Source organism: Tamandua tetradactyla, chromosome 1 (assembly GCF_023851605.1).
Source record: "Tamandua tetradactyla isolate mTamTet1 chromosome 1, mTamTet1.pri, whole genome shotgun sequence".
Lineage (NCBI taxonomy): Eukaryota > Metazoa > Chordata > Mammalia > Pilosa > Myrmecophagidae > Tamandua > Tamandua tetradactyla.
Window position 1 is genome coordinate 209,293,422 of NC_135327.1, and position 15,254 is coordinate 209,308,675.

At 47.4% G+C, this 15,254-nt stretch overlaps 1 protein-coding gene across 3 annotated transcripts in view; it reads left to right on the plus strand.

Annotated features, from left to right (window-relative positions):
- The window catches only part of LOC143675886 (GTP-binding protein 4-like), an 88,276-nt gene extending 79,457 nt beyond the window's left edge, over positions 1 to 8,819 (plus strand). For all 3 annotated transcript variants that reach the window (XM_077151817.1, XM_077151836.1, XM_077151856.1), the window contains 2 exons: positions 3,031 to 3,376; positions 7,310 to 8,819. The gene's annotated coding sequence lies outside the window, so the exon portion shown is untranslated. The remainder of the gene's footprint in view (positions 1 to 3,030; positions 3,377 to 7,309) is intronic.
- The last annotated feature ends 6,435 nt before the right edge of the window (positions 8,820 to 15,254 follow it).

A 15,254-nucleotide genomic window follows, 5' to 3' on the forward strand; every position in this document is an offset into this window, starting at 1 on the left:
GCATGGCCAGCCAGAGTTGTCATGTATGACTGACTGCAACTCCGTTCAGGGGCTGTAGTGCTGTAACTGAGAAATTAAGAGTTAACAAATGATTATGATTACTGAACCATTATATAGGTGTTTTATTCTTTCTATACTGTAGAATAGGCAGAAGTTAATATCTGAAATTACTCAAGTTCAGCTAGTCTCAGCCTTGTGTACACTTAATATTGTAAATGTGACAACAACACCCCCTTTCATTTTAATCCATAAAAACTATGAACTTCTCAGACTTTGGGAGACAGATTTGTGGGCAGATAGGCCATCTGCTTACTGCTTCATCCATAGCAATGAACTCTCTGTTTTTCAAACCTTGGGGTTATGGATTGGCTGTTGTGGCATCAGGCAGGGAACCCTGCATTTGTTTGGTATCATCACAATGTCTGGGCACCAAATCTTTCCCCTGTGAGACCTGCCAGACAAAACCTTAGTAATGGCCTAGAGTCAGGCCTGAAAAGATCACACCTGGGTTCTTAGCTAGGCACCAGATTCTTCAACTCCATCCCTTGATTTTTCAGGACCTATGGGAAAAACATAGGCTATCCCATCCTAGACCTGAATGGGTTGGATGTGTAGCCAAGAAGTTAGGAATTAACAAGTGATTATGATTATTAAATCATTATATAGATGTTTCTTTTTCACTTTCTAAGTGTATTAGAATAGCCAAAAGGAAATACCAGAAATGGTCAAACTAATCTAGTTGCCTTGATCTTTGATGATTGTGTAACCTTTATCTTGTGCCCTTGTGATTGTAAAAACTGGTGACTGACCCTCATTTGTACCCATTTTTTTCCAGTTTTGCAATTCTGGAGTCTTGTGTTCACCAAAGACAGCTCTTAATGTTTACTAATGAAGAGTCTTGGGTCAACTCAAAACTACCGCCCCCAGGTCCAAAGTTATCTTGATAACTGAAGCTGGATCAAACCAAAATGGGCCCACCTAACATGCGCAGTAACTCAGACTTCATGCCAGTTTGAATCTATTATGTACCCCAGAAAAGTTGTGCTTTAATCCTGATCCAATCTTGTGGGGGCTGTGTTGCTTCCTATTGAAACGGAGCTCGAAGGATATTAAGGAATGATGAGAAAAAAAGAAAGGAAGAAAGAAAGAAAGACACAGACGGGCTCAGGGGGTCTGAAGTTTGAGTTTACTTCAGATAGACTTCAGACAACTTTATTCTCAACCAGATCCTAGTTATATACCACAGGATGTCAATAGATATGCAGGCATTTCCTGAGGGAGTAAGATTCTTATCTTACAGTGTTCTTCATACTTAACATAACCATTTGGGGTAAACATTCTCTTCCTCCCAGACTGCTCTACATAACTATCTCCACAGTTTACCGCTGCCATCCTGAGGCCAGCAGCTTGCAACAAATTCTGTAGGTCTTGCTTTAAACTCTTGGCTTCTACAGGGCTGCTGTTTCTTTTAACCCTGATTCAATATTGCAGGACAGAAACTTTTTATTAGATTATCTCCACGGAGATGTGAGGACTCTCTCAGGGCGTTGGGACACCGACACCCCCTGTGTAAAAGGGAATTTTATAAAGCTTAACAGTAGCTAATTTTTCCTGCTTAATTTACCTGTTTACATATATTTTAGCTTCTGAAATATCCAGCAAAAGCATTTGTGTCATTTTATATTCACGGCTATGCATTTGGTGTGAGTTAAGAATTATAAAGAAAAGAATTATGGGCCCCATCAGGCTGAAGATAAACAATCCTGGCGCCAAGATTATTTGTCGTAAAACTGTTAAGATTACTTGTTGTAAAACTGTTAAGAAATGCTTGCTGTAAAACTGTTCGTTATCTGCTTTTCTGCAAAACAGCACCTGTGACCCATGCTCAACCCCCACCCCCCTCATCTTACCCCTTAAAAAGCTTTTGCAAACTCAGGCTTGGGGCTCTCTGTTCCTGCATGTTCAGTGAGCCCCACACATGTGTGGAAAATAAACCCCTTGCGTGTTGCATGAGAGAACGTCTCTTGGAGTCCTCCTTTGCGTGGCAAAACTCTCGAATTCTTACATTTAGAGGTCCCACCAAGACCAGCTCTTCGTAAGGGGAGGCTCCAACAGCTCTTTCTCTCGGGGTAAGTGAGGCCTTTTTGTCTGGGGTGCGATCACTTAGTCTGTCAGACTGGCAGTGTCTGTCGGAGAGTTGCGTGAGCACTCCCCAACCGCAACCGGCAGACGTGTCCAGGGGTTGCAGGTCACTCTCCCGAGGGACACCTCGGGATTGGGGGACCTCCGGGGATGCCTGGAGGCTTCCTACAGGGCCGACTCTGATTCTGTTTCCCTTCTGATGGGGGAAACTCGATCACAGTCATCAGGCCAGTCTGAGCTGTGTCTCTGAAACTGTGTAAACGTGGTGTGCCGTCTCTGTGTGTGTCTGTCTGTATTTGTGTGTTGGGAATTGTTTTTGTTTTACCAAAGATGGGTCATGAAATGTCAACTCCACTTTCTCTGACCTCAAGACACTGGTCTGAGGTCAGGGAAAGAGGTCAGCATCTATCTCTTATTGTAAAGAAAGGCAAATGGCAGACATTCTGCTCCGCCGAGTGGCCCTCCTTTAACGTGGAATGGCCTCGGGAAGGAGCTTTTCATCTCTCCTTGATTCAGGCTGTCAAGTCAGTCATCTTCCACCCTAACCCGTATGGCCACCCAGACCAGCAGCCCTACATCATGGTTTGGCAGGACCTGTGTGAAAACCCACCTCCATGGGTAAAGCCGTTTCTTACTCCTCTTGGTCAACATGACTCTCCCTCTGTACTCCCAATCAAGGTGCCGGGTCCTTCTCAAGCTCCGAAACTCTATCCTTCCTTACCTCCTGCAGTCCTACCGGAATCCCAATCGGATCTACTCCTCTTCAACGCAGGTCCTTCTTCCCCTCCTCCCTACCCTTCAGCTCCGGTACAGGACCCCCCTTCTCTTAGCTCACCTTCTCCCTCCTCTAGTTCTCTCTCTCTGCCCTCTTCCATTCCCTCTCCGCAGGTTCACCAACAGACGATCCCAGATGAACCAGGACCAGCACATAGTACACGAAGCAGACGAGCACAAAGCCCATCTGATGTGGCGGCCCCCTCAGACTGTACGGGCCTCCAGTGGATGATGGACACGGGGAAGAAATACCCGCTCTACAGTACTGGCCCTTTTCCTCCTCTGACTTATATAACTGGAAAAATAATAACCCTCCTTTTTCTGAGGCTCCCACTAGTCTGACTGGATTGGTGGAGTCCCTTATGTTCTCTCACCAGCCCACTTGGGATGATTGTCAACAACTCCTGGGAACTCTCTTCACCACGGAGGAGTGAGATCGAATCCTACTGGAAGCCAGGAAGTAAGTTCCTGGACAAGACGGGAGACCCACCCAACTCCAGCATGTCATCGATGATCGGTTCCCACTGCGCCGCCCTAATTGGGACCCAAACACCTCTGAAGGTAGGGAGCATCTGTCCATCTATCGCCAGACTCTAGTAGCGGGTCTCTGAGCAGCCGCACGCCGGCCCACCAATTTGGCCAAGGTAAGAGAGGTTATTCAGGGAGCGGATGAATCGCCCTCAGTCTTTTTAGAAAAACTAATGAAAGCATACCATAGGTATACTCCCTTTGACCCTCAATCAGAGGATCAAAGAGCCTCAGTGGCCATGGCCTTTATCAGCCAATCAGCTCCAGACATTAGACGCAAGCTGCAACACTTAGACGGGTTGCAGGACCTAGCCTTGCGAGATTTAGTCAAAGAAGCTGAAAAAATGTTTTATAAGAGAGAAACAGAGGAAAAAGAACAAAGGAGAGAAAGATAGAGAGAGGAAAAAGAGTTGGTAAGAAAGAAAAGGAGAACGAAAGAATTAACAAAAATCCTGGCCACAGTAGTTGAAAGAAACACTGAAGGTAGGGGACGAGCTGGAGAAAATCCCTCGGGTCAGCGTTATCGTACCCCTCTTAGTCCAGACCAGTGCGCCTACTGCAAAGAAACTGGGCACTGGGCCAAAAACTGTCCAAAAAAACGGAGGGGTACTAGGCCCCCAAATTGGCAACAACCGGCCACGTTGGCTCTAGAAAGTGAAGACTAGGGGAGTCAGGGCTCAGCACCCCTCCCCGAGCTCAGGGTAAAATTTAATGTGGAGGGGGTACCGATTAATTTTAAAATCGACACAGGAGCAGTAGTGTCGGCCCTCCAAGAACCTATAGGCCCGCTCTCTACAAAAAGGTCCTTAGTGCGGGGAGCAAATGGCAGTCGCTACCGTGCCTGGACTACCAAAAGAACCATGGACCTGGGGAAGGAGAAGGTTCAACACTCCTTCCTAGTTATCCCTGAGTGCCCTGCCCCGCTTATGGGAAGAGACTTGTTAACTAAACTAAGGGTGAGAATCACCTTCAATCCTAAGGGGCCAAAGGTGGAATTTTTAAACCCTCCAGTAAGCCAACCTGTAATAACTGCCCTCACCTTGCCAGTCGAGGAAGAATATCAGCTGTACGCAAAACCAGAACAGCTCCACAGTTCTATTCCTCAGGCCTGGCTTGAAGAATTCCCTAATTCCTGGGCAGAAGTTGCCGGGTTAGGGTTGGCAGTCAATCAGCCCCCAGTAGTAGTGACCCTAAAGCCCACCACCTCTCCAATTCGGGTAAAACAATACTACTTAAGCAAGGAAGCCTGGGAAGGAATCAAGCCCCATATAAAAAAAATTCCTTGGCTTGGGAGTACTTAACCCCTGTCAATCAGCCTGAAACACTCCCTTGTTGCCGGTCAAAAAGCCAGGGACTAGAGACTATAGACCAGTGCAAGACTTACGGGAAGTAAACAGCAGAGTGCAGGATATACATCCTACGGTGCCAAATCCCCATAACCCGCTCAGCACTCTCCATCCTGAAAAGACTTGGTATACTGTGCTTGATCTAAAAGATGCTTTCTTCTGCCTGCCCTTGCATAAGGACAGTCAACCCTTGTTCGCTTTCAAGTGGATCGATCCAGAGACGGGATCCTCAAACCAACTGACTTGGACACGCTTGCCCCAGGGGTTCAAAAACTTCCCCACCATTTTTGACGAAGCTCTTCATAAAGACTTAAGCTCCTTCAGAATTCAGCATCCCAGAGTCACCTTGCTACAATGTGTGGACGACTTACTGTTGGCAGCAGACACTAAGGAGGACTGTGAGTATGGAACCCGAAAACTGTTAAGTGAGCTAGCAGCACTGGGGTACCAAGCCTCGGCCAAAAAGGCCCAAATCTGTAAAAGGGAAGTAATCTTCCTTGGATATACTCTTAAGAATGGAAAGCGATGGCTCACCGAGGCTAGAAAGAAAACTGTAACACAAATACCCCCGCCCACGACCCAAAAGCAGCTATGAGAGTTCTTAGGGACAGCGGGATTCTGCCGGTTGTGGATCCCAGGGTTTGCAGCCCTTGCTGCCCCATTATACCCCTTGCTCAAAGGGAGCGCTGATTTCCAGTGGGGAATAAAACAGCAGGAAGCCTTCGACAGCATTAAGAAAGCGCTCCTGTCAGCTCCAGCTTTAACCCTCCCAGACGTGAATAAACCTTTCACGCTCTACATAGAAGAAAGGAGAGGCGTGGCTAGAGGGGTCCTAACACAGGCTTTAGGCCCCTGGAGGAGACCGGTGGCCTATCTGTCCAGGCGATTAGATTCAGTTGCCAGTGGATGGCCACGCTGTCTCAAGGCCATCGCGGCAGCTGCCCTCCTGGCAAAAGACACAGACAAACTCACTCTAGGACAGAAGCTGACCATAATAGCCCCTCACGCCCTGGAGAGCATAATCCGCCAGCCTCCAGATAGATGGATGTCAAATGCCAGAATTACCCACTATCAGAGCATCCTCCTAGACAAAGACAGGGTGACTTTCGGGACCCCGTCAGCTTTAAACCCGGCTATGCTCCCGGACGAGACCGCGGGACCTGTGCTGCACACTTGCCAAGAGATATTAGCTGAAGAGACCAGAATCCGCAGAAACTTAAAAGACCAACCATTACCTAACTCAAAGGTAACCTAGTTTTCGGATGGAAGCAGCTTTCTCCAATGCGGTAAGAGGCAAGCGGGAGCGGTGGTAGTCAGTGGGACAAAAGTTATTTGGTCTTCTAGCCTCCCGGAGGGAACATCTGCCCAAAAAGCTGAACTAATTGCCCTCACAAAAGCTCTAGAATTAGCAAAAGAAAAGTGAGTGACTATCTATACAGATAGCCATTATGCCTTTGCTACGCCCACGTACATGGGGTAATTTACCAACAAAGAGGGCTATTAACCTCAGCTGGTAAAGAAATCAAACACAAAGAAGAAATTCTTAAACTCCTGGCAGCAGTCATGCTTCCCCCCAAAAAACTAGCCATTATCCACTGTGCTAGCCACCAAAGAGGCTCAGACCCAATAACCATGGGTAATAAGCGAGCAGATGAAGAAGCAAAAGTGGGAGCATTAAGGGACCCTATAAACTTGGTCCTAATAACCAAAGAAAACCAGCAACCCCCTGAAACACTATCTGAGATTACACCCCAAGGAGAATCGGAAGCCCTAGCTTACATACAGCAGGTCCACCAGCTCACTCACCTGGGGACAGGGAAACTACAGCAGCTCCTGCAAGACCAGAGGGAGTTGTACCCTCTGACAGCCTCAAAAAGGAAAGAACTGGCAGATCGCTTAGCCAGAAAATGTCAGGCATGTCAAATTATAAACGCCTACCCCACAAAAGCACCTAACGGAAAAAGACTAAGGGGAACTCGACCTGGGCAGTTCTGGGAAGTCGACTTTACTGAAATTAAACCTGCAAAATATGGACTTAAATACTTACTAGTTTTTATAGACACCTTTTCAGGATGGGTTGAAGCCTACCCAACTAAGAGAGAAACGGCCCAGGTCATAATCAAGAAAATTATGGAAGAAATTTTTCCCCGGTTCGTTCTACCAAAGGTAATAGGGTCAGATAACGGACCCGCATTTGTAGCCCAGGTAAGTCAGGGTGTGGCCAGGATATTGGGGATTAATTAGAAATTGCATTGCGCATACAGACCCCAAAGCTCAGGACAGGTAAAAAGAATGAACAGGACAATTAAAGAGACCCTAACCAAATTAGCTATAGAGACTGGCTTGAAAGATTGGACCATGCTCCTGCCTTATGCCCTGTTCAGAGCCAGAAATACCCCCTCTGCTCTCTTGTGTAATCTAACCCCTTATAAAATCTTATATGGAGCACCAACTCCAGTCAAGGACATGTCCTCCATTCTAGAGATTAATAGTTCCCTTCATACCCCCTTGCTTGACAGGCTGCAAGCCTTGGAAAAAGCCCGGCGGTTCCTGTGGCGGCAGCTCTCCACCTCCTACCAGCCAGGAGACAACAGAACTCTGCATCAATATCAGGTGGGAGACTTCATCTACATCCGCCGCCACCAGGTACAGACTCTTGAACCTCGCTGGAAAGGACCGTATCAGGTACTCTTGACCACCCCCACCACAGTCAAGGTCGATGGCATCACATCCTGGATCCATGCGTCTCATCTCAAACCTGCGCCTTCACCCTCTGAGTCCCAGTGAAAACTGGAAAGGACTGACAATCCTCTCAAGCTGCGGGTTCGTAGGATTACTACTCCTTCTCCTCCCTCCCCCACGGGAACCCAATTCCAACCCGCATAAGCCTTGGAAATGAACAATATCCAGATGGGAAAATGGGAAGACTATAAAAACTTGGGAGGGAGCAGGGGAGCCTTCATTCCTGGTACCCCCGTGTAATCTTACCACTCTGGGGGTAACTGTCGCTGCCGGTATAGGCACAGGGACTGCTGCCATTGTACATAGCAATCAACAAACCAGTCAATTACAAGCCACGATAAATCAAGACTTAAAAGAAATAAAAAGATCTGTCTCAGCCCTTCAGAACTCTCTAACCTCCCTTTCAGAAGTAGTTCTGCAGAATAAGCGGGGACTTGGCTTACTTTTCCTTAAAGAGGGGGAACTATGTGCAGCTTTAAAAGAACAGTGCTGTTTCTATGCGGATCACTCTGGTGTTGTTAAAAACTCCATGACAAAACTCAGAGAGTGCCTTCGTGAAAGACACACAAAAAAAAAACATGAGAGGCGCAACAGGGATGGTTTGAATCTTGGTTTACTAAGTCCCCCTGGTTAACAACGCTATTATCTGCTCTTGTTGGGCCTTTAATTGTGTTACTTTTAATAATAACTATAGGACCATGTATTCTAAATAAAATTATACAGTTTTTACAGGGGCAGATTGGAAATGTCAAATTAATGCTCATCAGACAACAGTACTCAGTGTTAAATAATCCAGAAAATCTCTAAGATTAGAGATATATACGAAAAGGAGTGGGGAATGTAAAAGGGAATTTTATAAAGCTTAACAGTAGCTAATTTTTCCTGCTTAATTTAGCTATTTACATTTATTTTAGCTTCTGAAATATCCAGCAAAAGCATTTGTGTCATTTTATATTCACGGCTATGCATTTGGTGTGAGTTAAGAATTATAAAGAAAAGAATTATGGGCCCCATCAGGCTGAAGATAAATAATCCTGGCACCAAGATTACTTGTCATAAAACTGTTAAGATTACTTGTTGTAAAACTGTTAAGAAATGCTTGCTTTAAAACTGTTCATTATCTGCTTTTCTGCAAAACAGCACCTGTGACCCATGCTCAACCCCCACCCCCCTCATCTTACCCCTTAAAAAGCTTTTGCAAACTCAGGCTCGGGGCTCTCTGTTCCTGCGTGTTCAGTGAGCCCCACACATGTGTGGAAAATAAACCCCTTGCGTGTTGCATGAGAGAACGTCTCTTGGAGTCCTCCTTTGTGTGGCAAAACTCTCGAATTCTTACACCTGGACCAGTCCTTTCTCCTTTGAGACCCGTCAGCATGAGCAATAGGTCCTCTCTCATTGGCCTGAGGATGGGACTTTCAATTTTAATATCCTTATGAACCTCCACAACTTTTGCCAGAGGAACGACAAATGGGCCGAAATTCCTTATGTCCAGGCTTTTTTCCTTCTGCGCTCCCACCCCTCCCTTTGTATCCTCCTCTCCCTTGCTCTACCCTCCCCTCCTTCCAGCGGCGCTCCAGTCACCATCTTGCCTTTCCCTCCCCCCTTCTGCTTCAGTGACATCTCAGTTGCCATCTTCTCCTTCTCTTCCTCCTTCTGTTCCGGTGACGTCCCAGCCACCATCTTGCCCTCCTCTCTTCCCTTCTGTGCAGGTGGCACTCCCGCCGCCATCTTGACTTTCTCTTCTTCCTTCTCCACTGGCGGCACTCCAGCCACCATCTTACCCCCGTCTTCCTCTCCCCCTGCTCCGGAAGCATTCCAACTGCCATCTTATCGTCCACTTCCATCTCCATCCAGTCCCTCACTGTCCTCAAGAGCCTTACCCTTCTCACCTATAAGCTCTCATACCTGCTCAAAGAACTCTTTACTGTCCACTATGGGAAGTGGCGGGACCTGAGGGGTTAGTTCGAGTACACACCCCTTTCTCCCTAGCTGACCTCTCTAATATTGAGAAACAGCCAGGTTCATTCTCCAGCAACCCAACCGCCTATACTAAGGAATTTCAATATCTAGCTAATGTCTACAATTTAACCTGGCATAACATTCATGTAATCTGCTCTTCTTCCCTAACTACAGATGAAATGGACCGCATTTTCAATGCAGTCAGGGCTAATGCTAACCAGGTGCATATAACCGACCATACCTTGCTGGCAGGGGCCGAGGCAGTGCCAAACCAAGAGCTAAGGTGGGAATATCAGGTTGATACTTCAGGGGGGAGGAACGGGTGGACTAGATGGGACAAAATGCTTACATGCCTCATAGCCGGCATGCAGAAAGCTTCACATAAAGTAGTAAACTTCCATAAGCTAAGGGAAATTACCCAGGGTCCTGAAGAAAACCCGGCCGCTTTTCTACACCAGCTCACAGAAGCCCTCTCCCAATATACCCGCCTAGACCCCGACTCAGAGGCTGGTAAAACTGTTTTAGCCACACACTTTATATCCCAATCAGCTCCAGATATAAGGTGTTAACTTAGAAAAATTGAGGACGGTCCTCAGGCCCCTATCCATGACCTGATAAACACGGCCTTTAAAATTTCTAATACTCATGATGAACTATAGAGGGCAGAAAAGGAATCCTGGGACCACTGAAACATGAATTTACAAACCCAATCCCTGATTGCGGCTCTGTGGCCCACTTCAACGGAGATGAAGCCAGCTATGACTAATCCACCACCAGGAAAGTGCTTCAAATGTGGCCTCGAAGGACACTGGTCCTGCCAGTGCCCCAATCCTCGACCGCCCAAGGGACTGTGCCCTCTCTGTGGTACAAAGGGACATTGGAAAAGTGACTGCCCCTCAGTGCCTGGCTGTGGAGGGGCCGTCCTTCCAACCCCTAACCCACTGCTAGCAGTCCTGGTCCTGGCCACCGACGACTGACGACGCCTGGCCTCAGCGATCCCAATCACCCTCGTCGAGCCCAGGGTAACAATCAAGGTAGCGGGTAAGTCCACCTCCCTTTTAGTGGACACAGGGGCTACCTTTTCTGTCCTCCCCTCTTACTCAGGTCAACTCCTTCCTTCGCAGGTCATGGTTATGGGCATAGACAGCCGTCCTTCATGCCTCTTAACTACTGGGCCATTTACATGTTTAATAGAAGGGTACCCCATTACACACTCTTTCTTAGTAATGCCCTCTTGCCCCAGCCTGCTAATGGGGCAAGATCTTCTTGCCAAATTAAGAGCCTCACTACACTCGATAAAAAACCCTCAAACAAAACTTCATAGCAAGTGCCAGACTAAGTCACTATCCACAACACCACCCATGCCCCCAAAGGACAATATTTCTGGTGTAATGGAACTATTACCAAGTGCCTTAATTCCACTGCCCCAGGATGATGCTTCCTGGTAAGTATTGTTCCTCAATTGACCCTCTATGGGGAGTCTGAACTAACTTGACTACTGCCCTCTCTTCTCTCCAAAAGGGCTGCCTTTATTCCAGGGAGGCATCAACCTAATTGCCTCAGTTGCAGCCTCAGCCACAGTGGGAGGGGGACTGGGACATGGTATTTTAACCTCTCAAATCTTTGAAACTTGACTACAGGTAGCCCTGAAATCAACATCAGAACCCCTCTCCTCTCTACATCGCCAACTCATCTCACTAGCCCAGGTAACTCTTCAAAATCGATGGCCCTTAGGCCTGCGACAGCCAAAAAAGGAGGAACGTGTATATTCCACCAAGAGGAATGCTGCTATTATGTCAATGAGTCAGGTCTGGTGGAACAAAATATTCAAACCCTAAACAAATTAAAAGACGATCTCTACCACAGAAAACAAGGAACCAACTATGCCTTACGCTGGTTTTCTTTTCCTCTGGCAACATGGCTCCTTCTGCTACTAGGACCAGTTATCCTAATCTGTCTCTTTTTTCTCCTAGCTCCCTGCCTCCTCAACTTCCTTCAGGGACACATGAAGGAACTATTCTGGGTAGCAGTCAACCAAATGCTCCTGCATCATCATCACCTGCCTTCCTCACCAGATTCCTACAGCCAGCCTCCCCACTCCCCTGGCCATGACAGTTCTGGCCTATAACCCCATGCCGCCCCATTACAGCAGGAAGTAGCCAGAAAGATCTCAGCACCCTATTATCACAAAAAGGCTGGAATGTTAGGTCAGGGGAATGGGGAAGGCACTGCAACTGGAGCTGCAGAGGCTGTGTCACCCCTCCCAGCCTGAGTTTCAGAACTAACGAACCACCCCTTCCAGACGACACCTGACCTCCATGCTTAAAAGCTGCCCACAATGAAGCCCACATGCGCACTCACCTCCCCCCATCTTGGGTTTGGTGAGTTCTGCCCGGGAGCGCAGAAATAACCCCCCACACACACACACTTTTAATTTCCTGGTGTACCTTTCTTCTTTCTCACCCTTTCACCTCCTAAACCTTTCAATAAGATGATAGAATAACTTCCTGAATTTAGGGTATAAAAAACTTTAAACAGAATCAAAATATTAACTATGAAGGAAAAATAAATATCTCCCATTCAGTTAAAATTTAAAATCATGCCCATCATCCTACTAAGACCACCATTTTTTTACATATATTCTGTGACTAAGCATGTTATCAATTTGTGCATGCCCACTAATTAGATCACCTCTAATGACATCATCTGGAGTCATTGTGCTCATTATCCTAAAACCTGCCCATTTTTTGATATTATAAAACTATCAGAATTACTGTACTTTTAACAGAGAGATTTTCATGTTGATATGCTTTGCTGCTTCATGCCTGGCAGTAAATTCTTTCTCTCTTTGTGACCCTGGGTGTCTCAGGAATTGTTCATTGAATATGGGTAAGAGAGCTCACTGCCTTTGTCCAGTAACAGGTGTTGAGGGGCTGTGTCAAAAAGCAGGTGTCATAATAGGGAACACAGAAGAAGTGCACTCTCACAGGGCATATGCAAAACCTCTGGAAACAAAGAGTTACCAATGCTAAGGCATCCCAAGCAGTGCATGCATTCATCAGGCAGTCAGTTTATCAGGGCCGCCAATAGGATCTTTCCAGGTGGGACTTCAGCCTTAGGGTTCTCCGTCTTCCTGTCTTGAAATCAGTACTGTCAGGTGTTGTGCCAGTTTGAATCTTTTATGTACCCCAGAAAAGACCATGTTCATGTTCTTTTAATGCATTCTTGTGGGGACAGACCTATTACATGTGGGGACTTCTGGTTAGGCTATTTCAATTGAGATGACACCCAGCCCATTCTATCTTAATCCTTTATTGGAGTCCTTTGTGAAGAAGATACATGATAGTAAAAGCCCAGACAGCCTATAGAGAAATATCCCAGGAGAAACAAGGAAGGACTCAGAGGAGCTGTGAGAGAGAGCCATTGAAACCAGAATCCAAGAGAAAGGGACAACAGATATTGCTGTGTGCCTTCCCATGTGACAGAGGAACCCTGGATGCAAGCAGCCTTTCTTCAGAGAAGGTATCTTCTTCTTGATGCCTTAATTGGGATATTTTCATGGCCTTAGAACTGTAAATTTGTAAACTAATCATACCCTGTTGAAAAATCCAACCCATTTCTGGCATTCTGTCAGCTTTAGCAAACTGAAAAAAGTGTGATTATGGATCAGCACTAAGTTGAACCAAAAGAGCTCACAGCAATTTGAAAAGGAAGCATGGAGAGTTTTTCTTCAGGAGGAGGAAAGAAATTTACAAGCATTTCTGAAAAACAAAATCATTAATATGTCTCTTCCCCCATGCCTCCCCAGGTACCTGATTTGGTTATCAAACATACGGTACAAAACTGGTGTCATTATCAGATGCAATGTGTTCAGGAAATAGCTGAATGGGAAATACATGGGGTATTGTAGGGCCTGGACAGGGTATTGTGGGGCCTGAGTCAGTGGAATGCATGAGAATGGCAAGGCCAAACCCGCAGACTGTGTCCCAGCCACAGTCAGGATCCAGTAAAATGAGAGGCCCTATGATCTACCTGCTCAGAAGAGGCTGGCCTGAGGCTCAGGAGTCTGTCACTAGGACAGCTTTCATGTTGTTCTGAAGTCTTCTGTTGACAGTAACAGTCCATACGTGAAAGCCCAGACCAGGATGGAGGTTGAACCCTCATGGGCTGTCTTATCGTGGGTCCAGGAGGTAGATGGTCAGGCATCTGCTGGCTGTGGGTTAAGACACCTCAGCCTCTACATTCAGTTGACAAGCCGGTCTGCTCTTGGTTCGGATGCTCTCACCAGCCAGAGGCGTGGGGAAAAAAGCTCATTAGGAGCAGAATTGATATTTAGTCCATTGACTTATCCCCACAGAGGTCTTATTTCATATGCCAGTTTGGCTTGCCAGTGGCCTCATCAAATAGCAGGCTATTAGCCACAGCTCATGAGTCACTGAAGTTCAGTCTTTCATATGCCCCACTAAAATGGGACAATTTCCATTCCCAACGCAATTCCCACAGCAGCAATTCCCATCAGGTATTGGGCACTAGTGCACATAAAAACACACCTCCACCAATAATACATTATATAGTGGGGCCACACAGTGAGGTGTGTGGGCAGCTTGTAGAAGAATCACACTGGTGGTGGCCTCAGACCCCAAACCGGAGGGCATTGTTTCCCCCCTTCCCAATGCCAGTATCCTTTTAGCATCCAGTGACTCCAAAATCACAACACTCCCACCCAACATTCCCCCTCCACCCCCCACCCCCCAGGCTTCCTTCTCTCCTGGGGACACAGGCACTTCAGCTGACATGGGGTAAAAAGCCTGTGAGACCCTGCGGCCCATCCCGAGGTTCATACGGGAGCAAGGGAACAGCACCCTGTAGGTGGTGCAGACTGCAACAAGGCCTCCCGTTTGTTTGCGGGGGGGGGGGGGGGGTGGCAAAGAGCCCAGCAGAGCCGCTGTTGTTCTTTGGGTGGGTCCCAGAACAGCGCAAAGCAGCCCTCTGGGTGTGGGCCGAGGTCAGGCATCCCGAAAGGGAGAGGGTGCGCTTGGAGAGCTGCAGTCAGATGACATGCGCCCCTCCTGTGCCAGTTTCACTGATGCAGTGACCTCAAGTAGGGGTGAGGTTGGTTTTTCCTCCCTCTCTTTCTGCCTCTTCATTTCCCCACCGCACTTTCTCCCTCCCCCTCTCTTTAGTCTTGGTGGCGGAGGCGCCTGCTGCTCTGAAGCCCAGTGCCCGCTGTGCAGGTCCACAGGGCACTCCCTCATTTGGCCACTGCCACGAGGGTCGTCGCTGCCTACTGCGGTCATTGCTCAAGTGAATGCTGCTGGGGTCCCACAGCTGCAGGACGACATGGGTGGGCGGCAGGGCCGCCCCACCTTCCCTACAGCCACCACTACTGTCTCAGTGGAGGCCACGCTCTGGGCTTTGAAGGAGGTGGGGGTGTAATCCGACACCCTCAAGCTTTTACCCTATTGCCTCCTTTATTGTGGAACCAAATGAACCAAGTCTCAAAGGTCTTTTTAAGGCCTCTCATCAATGAGATCCCAAACAGCCTACATTCTTTTCTTCTTCTTTCTTTCTCCAGTTTCAACAGCCGCAGGAATGTCTAGGTGTCTGTTGGTGCCAAGGACCTGCTTGTGGATAGATACTTAGCTCCTGAGTTACCCTCAGGCTTGGTCTGGTGCCACTGTTGGAAGGCCATAAGCAGTAGCTGCAGAACTGTTCCCCAGTCTTCCTGGAACCCCTCTGTTAGAGCTCTAATCTTGCTGACTC